Source organism: Neomonachus schauinslandi, chromosome 7 (assembly GCF_002201575.2).
Source record: "Neomonachus schauinslandi chromosome 7, ASM220157v2, whole genome shotgun sequence".
NCBI classification, from domain to species: domain Eukaryota; kingdom Metazoa; phylum Chordata; class Mammalia; order Carnivora; family Phocidae; genus Neomonachus; species Neomonachus schauinslandi.
In genome coordinates this window covers 96,555,081-96,569,223 of record NC_058409.1, presented here as the reverse complement: position 1 = coordinate 96,569,223, position 14,143 = coordinate 96,555,081, and positions in this window count along the sequence as shown.

Sequence of the window (14,143 nt, the reverse complement as noted above, 5' to 3'; positions counted from 1 at the left end):
AGTAGAATGGCTATGAACATTAGCTTGGGTAAATTCCTAGTGGTGGAACTGAGGAATGAATGGTAAACATGGAACGTATGTTATAAGAGAACACCAAACTTTTCCGAAGTGCCTATACCATTTTGTATTTTCACAAGCAGTGTATTAGAGTTCTAGTTCCTCCATATCTTCACTGTGGCAAGGTCTGCACATGTGCACGTTCACATGTGTATGTGTTTCATTTTTATCTCAGTTTTAGCCATTTCAGTATGTAGTGATTTCTCATTGCAGTTTTAATTGATATTTACCATAATACTCATAATGTTGAACTTCACATTTTGTGCTTCTTTTCCATCCAAACATATTCTTTCATGAAGTATCTGTTCAAAATTTTGTTGACTTATTAAATTTAGTTTTTTTTTGTTTTTTTTAATATTGAGTTTTGACAGTTCTTGATATATTTTGGACACGAGACCTTTCTCATATATGTACTTGTAAGTATTGTCTCCTAAACTGCGTTTTTCTTTTTACTCTATATAATCTCTTTCAAAGAGCACAGATTCATAATTTTAAGCCCAAGTTATATTTTTTCATTTATGGATAGTACTTTTAGAGTAGTATCAAAGAAATCTTTGTCTAACTCATGGTCACAAAGATTATCTCAGGTATCGCCTTCTAGAAATTTTATAATTTTGAATTTTATATTAAGGTCCGTGGTTCATTCTGAGGTAATCTTTGCACTTGATATGAAGCATGTATTGATGTACTTTTTGTCATATTTCCAATTTTTAAAAAAGTTCTTTTCTCCATTGTTGTGGCTTGGCACTTTTATTGAAAAATCAATCATTTATGTGGGAGTATATTTTTGGTCAATTTGATTAGAGGCATATCCATTTAATAGATATTTTCGAAATATCTTTTGAAATCAAACAAAAATAAATGGGTAGATATTTCATGTATATGAATAGGAAGACTCAATATTATCAAGATGTTGGTTTTTCTTGATCTACAGATTCAGTGCAATCCCAATCAAGATCCCAAGCAAGTTATTTTATGGATATTGATTTTAAAGTTTATATGGAGAGGCAAAATAGCCAAGAAAATGTTGAAGGAGAATAACAAAGTTGGAGGACTGACAGTACCCAACCTTAAGACTTACTGTAATGCCACAGGAATCAAGACAGTATGATATTGGCAAAAGAATAGATAAATTGTTCAGTGGAAGAGAATAGAGAACCCAGAAATAGACCCACATAAATGTAGTCAACTGATCTTTGACAGAGGAGCAAAGGAAACAATGGAGCAAAGATCCTTTTTTCAACAAATGGTGCTAGAACAACTGAATATCCACATTAAGGAAAAAAAAGAATCTAGACACAGGCTTTACATTCTTTGTAAAAATTAACTTAAAATGGATCATAGACCTAAATATAAAACACAACACTGTAAAGCTCCTAAAAGATAACATAGGAGAAAATCTAGATGACTTTGCACATGGTGATGCCTTTTTTCCTTTCTTTCTTTCTTTCTTTCTTTCTTTCTTTCTTTCTTTCTTTCTTTTTAAAGATTTAATTATTTATTTTAGAGAGAAAGAGCGAGAGCATGGGGGGAGGGCAGAGGGAGAGAGTCTTAAGCAGACTCCATGCTGAGTACACAGCCCGATGCAGGGCTCCATCTCATGGCCCCGACATCATGACCTGAAGCAGACCAAGAGTCAGCCACTGAACCGACTGTGCCACCCAGGTGCCCTGATGTTACCTTTTAGATACAATACCAAAAGCATGATCCATAAAGAAATAATTGTTAAGTTGGACTACAAATTAAAACAACAATAGGAAATCATTGCATATTTATTAGAATGGCCCAAATCCAGAACACTGACAATACCAACTTCTGGGGATGATGTGGAGCAACAGGACCTCTCATACATTGCTAGGGGTAATGCAAAATGGTATAGTCACTTTGGAAGACAGTTTGTCAGTTTCCCAACAAAACTTGAAATACTCTTGCCATACAGTCCAGCAGTTGCACTCCTTGGTATTTACCAAAAAGATTTGTTTACACAAAAACGTATGCACAGATGTTTATACCAGCTTTATGTATAATTTCAAAAACTTGGAAGCAACCAACATGTCCTTCAGTAGGTGAATGGATGAATAAACTGTGGTACATTAGTTAACACTATCAAGCCATGAAAAGAGGTGAGGAACCCTCAATACATATTACACAGTGAAAGAAGACAATGTGAAAAAACTATATATACTGTATGATTCCAATCGTATGACTTTCTGGAAAGGTAAATCTGTGAAGACAATAAAAAGATCAATGGCTGTTGAGGTTGGACAGAAGAAGTTAGTGGAGCACAGTAGATTTTTAGGGCAGTGAAAATACTCTGTATGATGTTATAATAATGGGTATATGCCATTATACATTTGTCCAAATTCATGGGATATACATCAGGAGTGAACTCCAAAGTAAAGTATGGGTGATTATGATATGTCAGTGTAGTTCATACTTAGAAAATTTTGTGCCATCCTGATGAATGATGTTGGTAATGGGAAGGCTATGCATGTTTTGTGGTAATGATTGTATTGGAAATCTCTGTACCTTCCATTTTTGTTGCAAACTTAAAACTGCTCTAAAAAAATAAAGTCTTTAAAAACAGAAAAGAAAGAAATAGCTTTTGTTTTCATTGACTTTCCTGTGCAGCTTTTCTAGTTTTACTGACTTCTGCACTTTACTGTTTCTTTTGACTATTTGCTTTGGTATTAGTTTTCTAATTTTTTTTCTAATTTTATAAGGTGGAAGCACAGATAATTAATTTGAAACTTCTGTTATTTTCTGATATCATGATTTAATGCTGTGACTGTTCCTCTAAGGAATGCGTTGGCTGCATCCCATAAATTTTGATATGTTATGGTTTTTATTTTTCCTTCAATTTAAAATATTTTCTAATATTTTTTGTATTTACTTTTTGGACTCATGGACTTTTTTTAGAAGTATGTCATACTATGAATTGTGCCATAGGGATGCATTTATTTGATGTGTAGTATAAACAGTACAGTGCTTGAACTGCATAGAAAAGGTCATTAACTATTATTAATCTGTTGTATTAATCACAGAACCAACACTAACAGTTATTTGTCAAGTCACCTGATTCCTGGTACCATAGATTAGAAAGTTATTCTGGGAATTATGTAAATGTTAAATTTATGATGCCTAGTACCATTCTTTGTAAATTTTAAGTCCTTAAGTGCTTTTCTTTTTTGCCATCTCTTCCTCACTCTTTTTTTTTTCAGCCAGTACTGTGTACCACACTTTGTTTTGTTGTTGTTGTTGTTGCTGTTGTTTTAAAGATTTTATTTATTTATTTGAGAGAGAGAGAGAGAGAACAAGCAGGGAGGAGGGGCAGAGGGAGAGGGAGAAGCAGGCCCCTCGCTGAGCAGGGAGCCCGATGCAGGCTTGATCCCAGGACCCTGGAATCATGACCTGAGCCGAAGGCAGACGCTTAACTGGCTGAGCCACCCAAGTGCCCGTGTAGCACACTTTGATGCAGGGAGCTAGGTTTCAAGTATTTCATAAGGAAGGAATATGTTCTTAAATAAATGCTTAAAAAATAAAGTTGTGGTGACCTGTTTATGTTATTTAAACCAAGCAAACAGATTTTAGAGGAAGAAATACTATCACTAGGAAAATGCATTCTTTTTGAACAGTGGTATAGCTGTCTGAATATTTTTTTTGAAATAGTGAGTTTCTTAGTGTGTTGATATGTCACAAAGCAATTGGATTTGGTGAACTGCAAAATAGGAGAATCACTTTTTTTCTTTTTTTAATGATTAAATGTAATTGGGAGCACCTTTGATCTTTCATACTTGGTCAAGATATTGACAAGTTTATTGGTTGCTGCATATTTTTATATCCTATGTAAATTCCTATGAATGTCCTTGAGCTTTGTTCAGGACGTGGTTAAGTTATTTGGAAACAACTTGATCTTTTTGGGTCTTGCTTTTCAGCTTTGTTAGATGGGATAAGAGCTACATTTCTTTTAGGATTTATTTTCTTTTCTACTGAGGCAAGAACTTTTTCAGTGTTCTAACCAACATTCCTCAAATTATGAGGTTTTCCACCTTGGCTGATGGCAACAGTCACTATTCTTAATCCTAATGAATATGTGGCATAGTTCCCTTTTAACCTTCAGGTGCTTTTTTCTGGCTGTGGGTAATACCTTCATAGCCATGCACTGATCACCTGATTAAGCAAAGGGGACCCTCAGAAGATCTTTAGAGTGATACCTCTGTCATCTGTCTCCTCTATGCTACTCTGCCCTGCAAACTCTAGCCACCTTAGCTTTCCTAAACTTCTACTTCTGTCTCCTCAACTCAGGTAGACCTGACCACAATCTCCCTAGGTTTGCTTTTTCTGTACCACAGCCTGGTAACTTTCTCCAGCTGAGGCAGTCTCAGGGATTACCACATTTATTTCTTCTCAGAGATCACTATCATTTTTTGCCAAGCTGTTTTCCTAAGTGTCTGTGCCTTTCACTGGGATATATATATATCATATATATATGATATATATATAATCATAAAATGTATGAAAATGCTCTGTAAACCACAAAGTTCTATGTAATCATTACATTTTGCTGTTATATGAGAATGAATTAAATAGTGACTGAATGCTACAGAATATCTTAAATATTCCAACATTAGCATTGCAAATTATATATAAATTTTTTGTATTTTTAAAATAAAATATAGAAGAAGCAATGGTGAATCCCATTATATGATATGGTTATACAGAAAGTCAAGTTTATATTGATGGTAAAGAAAATTACTTTGTACTATGGATTATCCTATACCACATACCTGAAAGTCATCTTAGAGGCTCAGGTTAGTTTATGCTGCATGTCTAGATGTTTCCATCTCATGACTACCCTAATTATTTTCATCAACTTATTATTTTTCTGTTTATTTTATTCTTAATCAAAAGGAAAAACTGTGATAATGTCTTTTATTTATTTATTTTTTATTAGAAATAGATGTCTGCTGAGAAGAGAGTGCTATGTCTCAGTTTTTGCTTACTTGAAGGATGCTGTTTTTTACATAATGTGAATAACTCTTGAATGTCTTTCTTCTTATGTTGCAGGTATATGAAGTCTGAAAGTAAGACCTGCAGTAATTTTCCTTAAGGTAGGGACACTTTCATTTTTTGTATTTCCACTTGTTCAGCATTACCTATACACAGCACAATGAAGGGTTTCTGAGAAAGTTGACCTTATCAAAATGGAAATTATAGGGAGAAAATGCACTCACCTTGAGACAAGCTATAAGAGAATTAGATATATCCCCTCTCCAAAGCTTTCTTTGGTGTCATCTTAAATCATAAATTATTGAGATTTTTGAATAAGTGAAAGTTCATTGTTTTTATCTGCTCCATCTTCAGATACTTAATGAGTACATGCTAATGCAAAAGAAAATTAAAAAATTGATTTTTAATAGAAAAAGAGTGAAAATTATATGATGTACTTGCTGACTATTAGATATTTCATAAAGATATTCTTAATAAAGCCTATGAAGACAATAATAGGAAGAATAACATGCAAAGGGTTTGAACAGCCTTATATTATTCATTTTGGGATGTGTAATAAGTGAGGAATGTGAATAGGAAGTGAAGTAAATAACAGTCATAATTCAAAATATGGGTAGATGAATTGAAATTGAAGAGGAAGATGGTTTCAGGCAGACATGTTTATTACGTTTTATGACACAGCATGTGCCTCTCTCATTCATTTGGATAGGTGAGAGCTACTGGGAACAGATAATGGGACATGCTGACCGCATAGAACTGACAGTTGATATTGAATGAGCACATCCAAATCATGTGGATTTTTTCTATTCAAGTCCAGAGCAATTGGTTATTATGTCTTTTCAAGCAATTAAACTGTATAGGGCATGGGGCTGTGAGTTTTTTGACCATGTTGACTAGACTTTTTAACTGATTAAGATGGTCCTGGTAAATGATACTACACACTAAGTTGCTTTAGTATTTGCATAATGGTAAAATATTTCCTCTTGTATTTGTTTTTATATGGAGCAAATTAAATGCCAAGGCAATCAAGTAAAATAATCTCCCTTTAGAAAATTGAAAATAAAATTTTAAGCGCTCTCAAAACATTAAATATCCAAGGGCTATGGTGGGAAGCTCCAGGAAACAGCATATTTAAATAGGTGCAGATTGTCTTATCAGTGTCCTATTATCAACCATACAGCTCAGTATAGCAGGTATTACACATCTGTGCAATAATAGGTAAACTGGTAGAAATGAATTACAAAAATTGTAGCACCTCTTTATTTAAATTGAAAAACTTTTTTATTTCCTTATAATCCTCTTCAGTAAGTTATTAAATTTTTTTTCTTAAGATGGATGGATTAAAAATATGTGACTAAGAGATGAAGATTTCAATCTAAATTATAATTATTTCCTACATCTGTTCTGATACATTTAGAATGGTTTGTGCTTGTAAATTAGGTGTTAATGAAATAAAAATGTTGTAACCATGTGGAACTTCAGAATTGGCAATCGACTGAAGAAGATTCTGTAAATTCTCCAAGGATGTGCTACAGCAATGAAAGCTCTTGTGAGCCACCCACTAGACACAAATTATGTCTTTATACACTTAACTATTAAATTTAAAGTAAATACCTAAAAATTGCCAAAGGGAAGCGTTAGTAAGAACTGTCTTTTAAAGACAAGCATTCTACTTTTATTTGTGTTTACTTTGTTTCTGAGCCAGTCAGCTGCACGATGTATAAAAGGCATAGTGTCTTATAGCCTTCTAATCTATTCCAGAGGGATGCAGAGAAATATGCCAAGTCATCTTTAGAAGATAAACCTTATAGAAGATATGAGATAAAGATTATAAGATAATTTATTTTACCAAAGGCAACTTATTCTCAAAATTATGTTTATAATCAAAATTCCAAAATAATATGCTTAGATTTATCTAAATGCGACACCTATATAATTTGTGGATTATTAGAAGTTTTGAATAATCTAGGTGAAATAAGTCAATCAGAGAAAGACAAATACCATATGATCTCACTCATATGTGGAATTTAAGAAAGAAAACAGATAAATATATGGGAAGGGGGAAAAGAAAGAAAGGAGAGAGGGAAACAGCCATAAGAAACTGAGACTCTTAGCAATATAGAACAAACTGAGGGTTGATGGAGGAAGGTGGGTAGGGGATGGGCTAGATAGGTGATGGGTATTAAGGAGGGCACTTTTTATGATGAATGCTGGGTATTGTATGTAAGTGACGAATCACTGAATTCTACTCCAGAAACCAATATTGCACTGTATGTTAACTACCAAAAGATTTTTTTGCCGTATATTTTTATTTAAATTCAATTAGCCAACATTAGCTACCTAAAATTTAAGTTAAAAAAAATAACAAAAGAAATGGTTAAATAATATGCAGATGCCTCCAACAGGTAAACAAAAATTTTTCTTGATCTTTACTTCAAGTTGTGGGTGTGTACAGTTTTGCAAATAAAACATCCTATTTAATTAGATTAAATGAAAATAAAATATTTTCAGCAATGCATCAGCTAAGACAAAATTGTTACTAATTCACATCGTGATTCATGAGTTATTTTGTAAGTATTCTCCAGTAAAGTACACACTTCCAAGTACATCTCACTTCACTGCTGGACTTGTCCTTGTTCTTTATGTTCTTATTTTCTTATGTGCTTTGTATTACCATTTGTTTCTCTTTTTGAAGAGAACAAACATGTATTATCAAAGTAAGACCCCAAACAACTCTCTTTGTTAGATTGACACATTTTTTAAAATTTTGCGTTTTTTAATTTATTTATTTCTGTATTGCTACTGAAAAATGAAAAAGTAAAAAAGTAGTAAAAAAGAAGAATTCAGTAAGTAATTTTTGACTAATAAATTGAAAACTGATATGTGAACAATTATCCAAATGGGGAAAAAAATAAAGACAACACTTATGGCAGTATTTGCTTATTTGATTATGTTTTTTCTTCTGAAATATGCAAGCTTATTTTGGTGGTTGGTGATCTTTTTCCAGCACTTAAATTTAAATGATAGGATTTCAAATTAAGTTTCCCAAACTTAAAATATTTTTAAAGTGTTAATTTACCAGGTTTTTGTTTTTCTTTAAGCTTGAAAAAAGTATTTTGTCATCGAACATAGTAGTTAAGGTTCTTAAGCACCTCCCTTCTGAGCTGCCACAAGATTTAAAAGGCAGGACTGCTTTGTTTAGTCAATGTTCACATTAATGAAAAAATACTACCACCCAACTGTGTCCTTTTGCACGCACATTTTGTACAGTGTCTATTGTGAAAAACATCTCAGCTGAGCAGTTTGGTCAAGTACAGCAAAGACGTACTTTGTCAATCAAATATACGTAAAAGTTAATGAACTATAATAAAGGATATTTATAGTGTCCCTTTTTTTTTTAAGAATTGCTAACAAAAAAATTGAATTTCAAAATAAAGGTTGGCACAAGTATTTATTTTTTGACAACTCTGGGTCCTGCCAAACAACAAAAATGCATTTATTGACTTATTTGAGGGCTCTAAATATGTAGCTCAGTATTCAAATTGCCTTTTACTGTAAGGATAAACACTTATTTCTCCCTTTCGTGATTTTTTTTCTTTTAGAATATGAATCTAAAATTGAGGAGCTGTAGTAAAAACAATTTATCACTTATGAAAAATTCTCATCCTACATCTTAGAAACCTTAATTTATGATTAACTTGTCAAGACACTAAAAACAAATTTATTTCATTCTCAAAGCATTTACCTTCATTATAGTTTCTTAAATATATTAGAGTATGAGAGATAATAAAAGCTGTAAGTTTTGAAGCATATAGGCTAATTAATCCCCATTGGGTTTCCTTCCCATCAATATTTGCTGACCTAAATCATGTTTTGTCACTTGACACACATTTCTTTTACCTGGGCTATTCTTCCAGATATTATCTATGACCAACAGATGGATTTGAGAGATTTTGCATGCAAATAAAATCAATCATATTATTTTTCCAAAAAATGACTAAAATGCTTTTGCTTTTAAATTGTTTGTTTAAAATATATTTGAGTTTAGAATCAATCCATTTGCTCTTAAAATTGGAAATGATTCCAATTGAAAAGATAATTGCAAATTCTAATCACTACAGTCATATCATTCCTATATATGCTTCTCCAAAAAAAATAACTTGGTAACAAACAAACAAAAAAAAGTAAAAGACCTTTTCTCCAAAGATTTACTCTTTTAATTTATGCTTATTTACCATACCTGACTTTATCATACCCATTCATAGTTCATTGAAACTCAGGATTCTTATTTTTTGAGAGTTTTACTGTGTTCTCAAAGCTGATTTGAACAAAATACAATTTTTACAGTTCATTTAAATGTAGCACTTCCAGAGAACCATCTGAGATTTATTTCTTCAGGAAAGTTTAACAATGGTAATATAAAGAGAAGGACACTCGAAAAACAAAAAACAAACAAAAAATGCTTTAACCCACTACAGAAATACCTTATCAAGCTGGCTATGAGTATTCCAAGCATTATTATGTAAAGTGCCTCTTAAAAATGCATTTATTAGATTAACAATTCACTATGAAAGGTTCTTGAAAGACTCTTTTAATTAGTTGTGCCACACTGATGAAGCTGATACTTAATCACTTTTTTACAAGTAAATATTAGGCAATGATTTTACTGGCTGATTCCAAGCAAATCATTTAGTATATCTCATGTTATTATTATTTATTTTTGTCAGCATAATGGGAGTTTTCTTTTTGTATAAAGTGAATCTTTGAAAAACTCTCTTCCCCAACATAGTCTTCTCTGAGTGTATTTTAATTTTACAAGCGTGAACAACAACTACTAGACATTAGTAAAAACAAGTGAAAGTTATGACTACTGAAGAAGAGATTACAAAATTCTCATGATTCATATTATAATGGCATCCAGATTTGAAAAGGGAAGTTAAAATAGTAGTAGTAGCAATACTACTACTACTACTAGTATTACTACTACTAGTAGTAATAATACTACTACTAGTAGTAATACTAGTAGTAGTAGTAATGAAAAGTAGAACTGAAAGAAAAGAATTTGTCCAGATATAGCATTACCTTCCAATTTGAGATGACTGTCTATAAATTTCTTAAATAGTTCCAAAGAGATTTTGTATATACCCTGTAATTTGTTGTAGTCTTTTAAGATAGTTATTTCTCCAAAAATATAATCTATCTCTTTTTTTTCCAATGTACACTGAATATTTTTTGCTTTTTCTCTTGTCCATTTCGTTGAGAAATCATGTCTTCCATATAGTGGAGAAATGTTTGTGTTCTTGAAGATAGCTTTCTGTTCTTCCAAACTATTTAAATAAGCATTATAGTATTTTCCTCTTCTATCTTATCTTTTTTCAGTTATTTATTACTTTTCTCAACACATCTACTTATTTTCTTAAAATAAATATATGAAACACAGTGCTATAATCCTAGAAAATTCTAATGGTATCCAAATTACAAACAAGTTATATTTCCAATGTGTATTTATTAGATTGATATTTGGACCTTAGAACATATTGATATAAAATCATGTGTTATAAATAGGTTATTTTTCCAGGTTGTATTACAGAACACTTACTTAAGTCAGAGTATGCGGAAAGAGTTCACATTTATATTTCAAAAAAATGTAGATAAAATGTTTTATGTTTCTTCCAAACATTAAATGAGATGTTTAGATTCATTTATAAAAAAAGATATAACTAATATCATACAAGTACTGAAATTCTAGAATTTACCATTAAAAAATTAGTTAACAAAGTTTCATAAGATTTTAGTTGGTGAAGTAGGAAAGTAAATGTGTACAATCATCCTGATACTTTCTGCTTCATGCTGCTGTTCTATCATTGAGTACTCTGGGAGGTTTTCCTACTTTGGGTCCTATTAAGACATCTGAAAACTTTGAAAAACAAAATCACCATTTCAGGCCTTCAGTTTGTTTTCATGTTCATAATTTGTCATCCCAGGGAGAATCTGCAATGAATGTTCTATAGATTCTCTTTTCAGTGGTAGTCCCATTAAAAATTCTCAGGTACTCACAGTTTTATTCCACACAAGTACAGAAGGATCTCTTTGCAAAGATAGTTATTTTTGTTCTGTTGAAAGGCTTCAATGATTTTTTCAGTTTGTTCATTTCCTTAAGGAAAAGACTAGTGTCAGACATAGTGTCCTATGGTAAAATCAACATCTGGTTGTTGTTTTTTTCCTCTAACTTGTTAAGGTCTTTGTCCAACCTCCAAAATTCTTATATCATTTTTAAATGTAAGATTAGCACTGAGCCCATGTGAGAAGTTTTTTTAAAAAGTGATAATAATTTCATTCCTGTAATAATATGTGTTTATTAAACAAAGGAAGTCATGGAATCAGGCCAAATAATTTTGTCATATATTATTATTGTTGTTGTTATTGTTATTATTTTAATTGTATAATCCACAGTAAGTCTTTTCTATTTCTGTTGTTAGATTTGGGATGTTATACATTGTAGGTGAAAATATTTTTCTTCAAACTATAGTCATAATAATAGCTTATCCTTCGGTAAAACCTCTCTGGGCATTTGGTATTCTGGGCTTTTGTTTGTTCATTTGTAGTCACATCTAGGTTATTTTTTCCCCTTATAATATTTCTAATATTCCTAAAATGGTTTGGCTGACAGTTTTAGGTGATGGGAATTTCAGTACATGCTACAGTCTTTCTTCTGCATTTTCGATAGCTATGAACACTCTATTTCTGCCTGTTCCCATCTGGGCAATAGCTTTCCTTCTAGCTCCTTGAAAATGTTTCACAGCTCATCATTCTAACAGCTTTTCCATGGAAGTTCCCCTTTTACATGCAATGTTTATTACTTTTCCCTTTTTTATTCTTGGGGACTTACTTGATTTTTATCAGATATAAAAAATAAGTGTCTAAATAAAGCTAAATATGTAATATAAATAAAATTCTTAAAAATAAGTGACTAAATAAAGCTAAATATATTATGTAAATAAATGTATATTTAATATTTACAAAATATAAAAATAAAAATAAAGCAAAACCGCATCCTTTAGAAAAAGCTTTAAAAATATCTCAATGATAAGATTTTATTACTTATTTCAAGTTTTAAAAATGATTAAATTTATATAAATTCTACTGTTCATTAACAAAAAAGAATATATGTTCTTATTTAAATAACCGAGAAGATAAAGTTCTTTTCTCGTTTCTTTTCTACTTTCCCTCAAAATGTTAGAGTAACTCAGTGCTTATTCTGTGTTTTTTTGTTTTTGTTTTGTTTTTGTTTTTGTTTTAGCCAAACTCTTTTAGTAGGTGTCTCACCATGACTTCTAAACATAGCCTATTTGTTAAATTGCCAGACCTGACCTATCTCATAATTTTAAGATTGTGCATCTGACTCAACATGTCTTCATGGATGCCATCTTCATTAGTGTGTCCTGTGAGTTCTATTTGAAGAATAGAACTGTCTGTTTTGATCCATCTCCTTGGCTCTCATCCTAGTCCAAATGAGCACCCACCTTTCTTCTGGTGATAGCCCTTTGACTGACCTGCTTGCTTCTACTCTTGCCCCTTTACATCTTTTTACTTGCTCTTCTCTTTGCAGGAAAATTCTTACCCTGACTTTGCCCTTGAATCTCACCCTTAAGTGGGAGGATGGTAGACACAGCTAAGATAATATGTGGGAAAGTACTTTTTAAACAGTAAAATTCTCTGTAAACATTAGGCATTATTTTTCTTAACATGACATTTTATACATACCTGGTCTGGTCCACAAGTAAACTCGGATTTCTCCCCAGATCTGCTCCTTCTGCAGAATTCCCTGTCAGTTATGACAATATTGTCCACTCAGTTGCTGGGAGAGAAATTTCTGTAGCCATCTGTAACATTCATTCATCCTACCCTTTCGTTGGCTGACCACTCAATCACCAGTACTGAAATTAACTTCCTTAATATATTTCAAGCCAATCATCTCTACTAATAATCCTCTAGTCCATCATAATGTTTTATTTCAATGAACTGAACATTTAATTGACTTTTCTGAATACACCCTTCTATTTACTCCTTGCCTCATCTGTAGTCCCTATTGCTACAACGTTACAAAATCTAAATTAGTTGATGTTACTCCTGCTTACATCCTTCAACAGTATTTCTTAAACTTTAATGGGATGTGCACTTAAATCATTTGGTAAGATCGGTAAAATGATTTTGATTAGTTAACTCTGGGGTGGAGTCCAAGATTCTGCATTTCTAACAAGTTCCCAGTTGATGCCAGTGCTTCTTGGATAATACTTTGAGTAGTAAGGATTAGATGACTCCCAGCCATACTTGGAATAGAAACTAAAACCCATCCATGGTCTATAAATTCATACGTGATCAATCAATCTCCTCTTTACCTTCTTTACAGCCTTTTTTCATTTGTTGCAACTTTCTTCCTCAATCTCTATATTCTGGGCCTTCTTTCAGTTCTTTGAAAGCATCATGCTATTTTTTTTTGCCTCAAGGTATTTGTATAATAAGCTCAACTCTGTTTGTAATAACACACCTCTTACCCAATACTCACCCTTTTCTAGGTAATTCTTACTTATCTTAGATGCCTTAACTTAAATCCCACTTCTTCAAGGAAGTCTTACTTGACTTATATACTTCTATCTTTTTTAAAAATTTCTTTTCTATTATATCCTGTGTCCCCCTCATAGTATATATAATAGCTGTGATTAAATAATCATTTATATTATCAATGTTTCAATATCTGTAACCTTCCAAAGATGTAAATTCATTGAAAGCAGTTCCTCCCCCACCTCTGGTTCAGGTCTGCATCTCCTGTACTTAGCATAGTAGGTGCTGTATTTCCTGCATCTAGCCACATAGCTGATGGTCTACAAATAGTTGTTAACTGTGATTATTTATGAAGAGTATCTATCCTTTTTCTTCATAGAAAGGGAATAGAATTTATCAGATTTAGAATTTTGGAGCCTGCTGAAGGAACAAATAGAGAGGCTAATAGTTTTGCTTGCTATCTGTGAAGAAAGTGAAGTACTGCCTGATAGTCACATCTATCAGTGGAGAACAA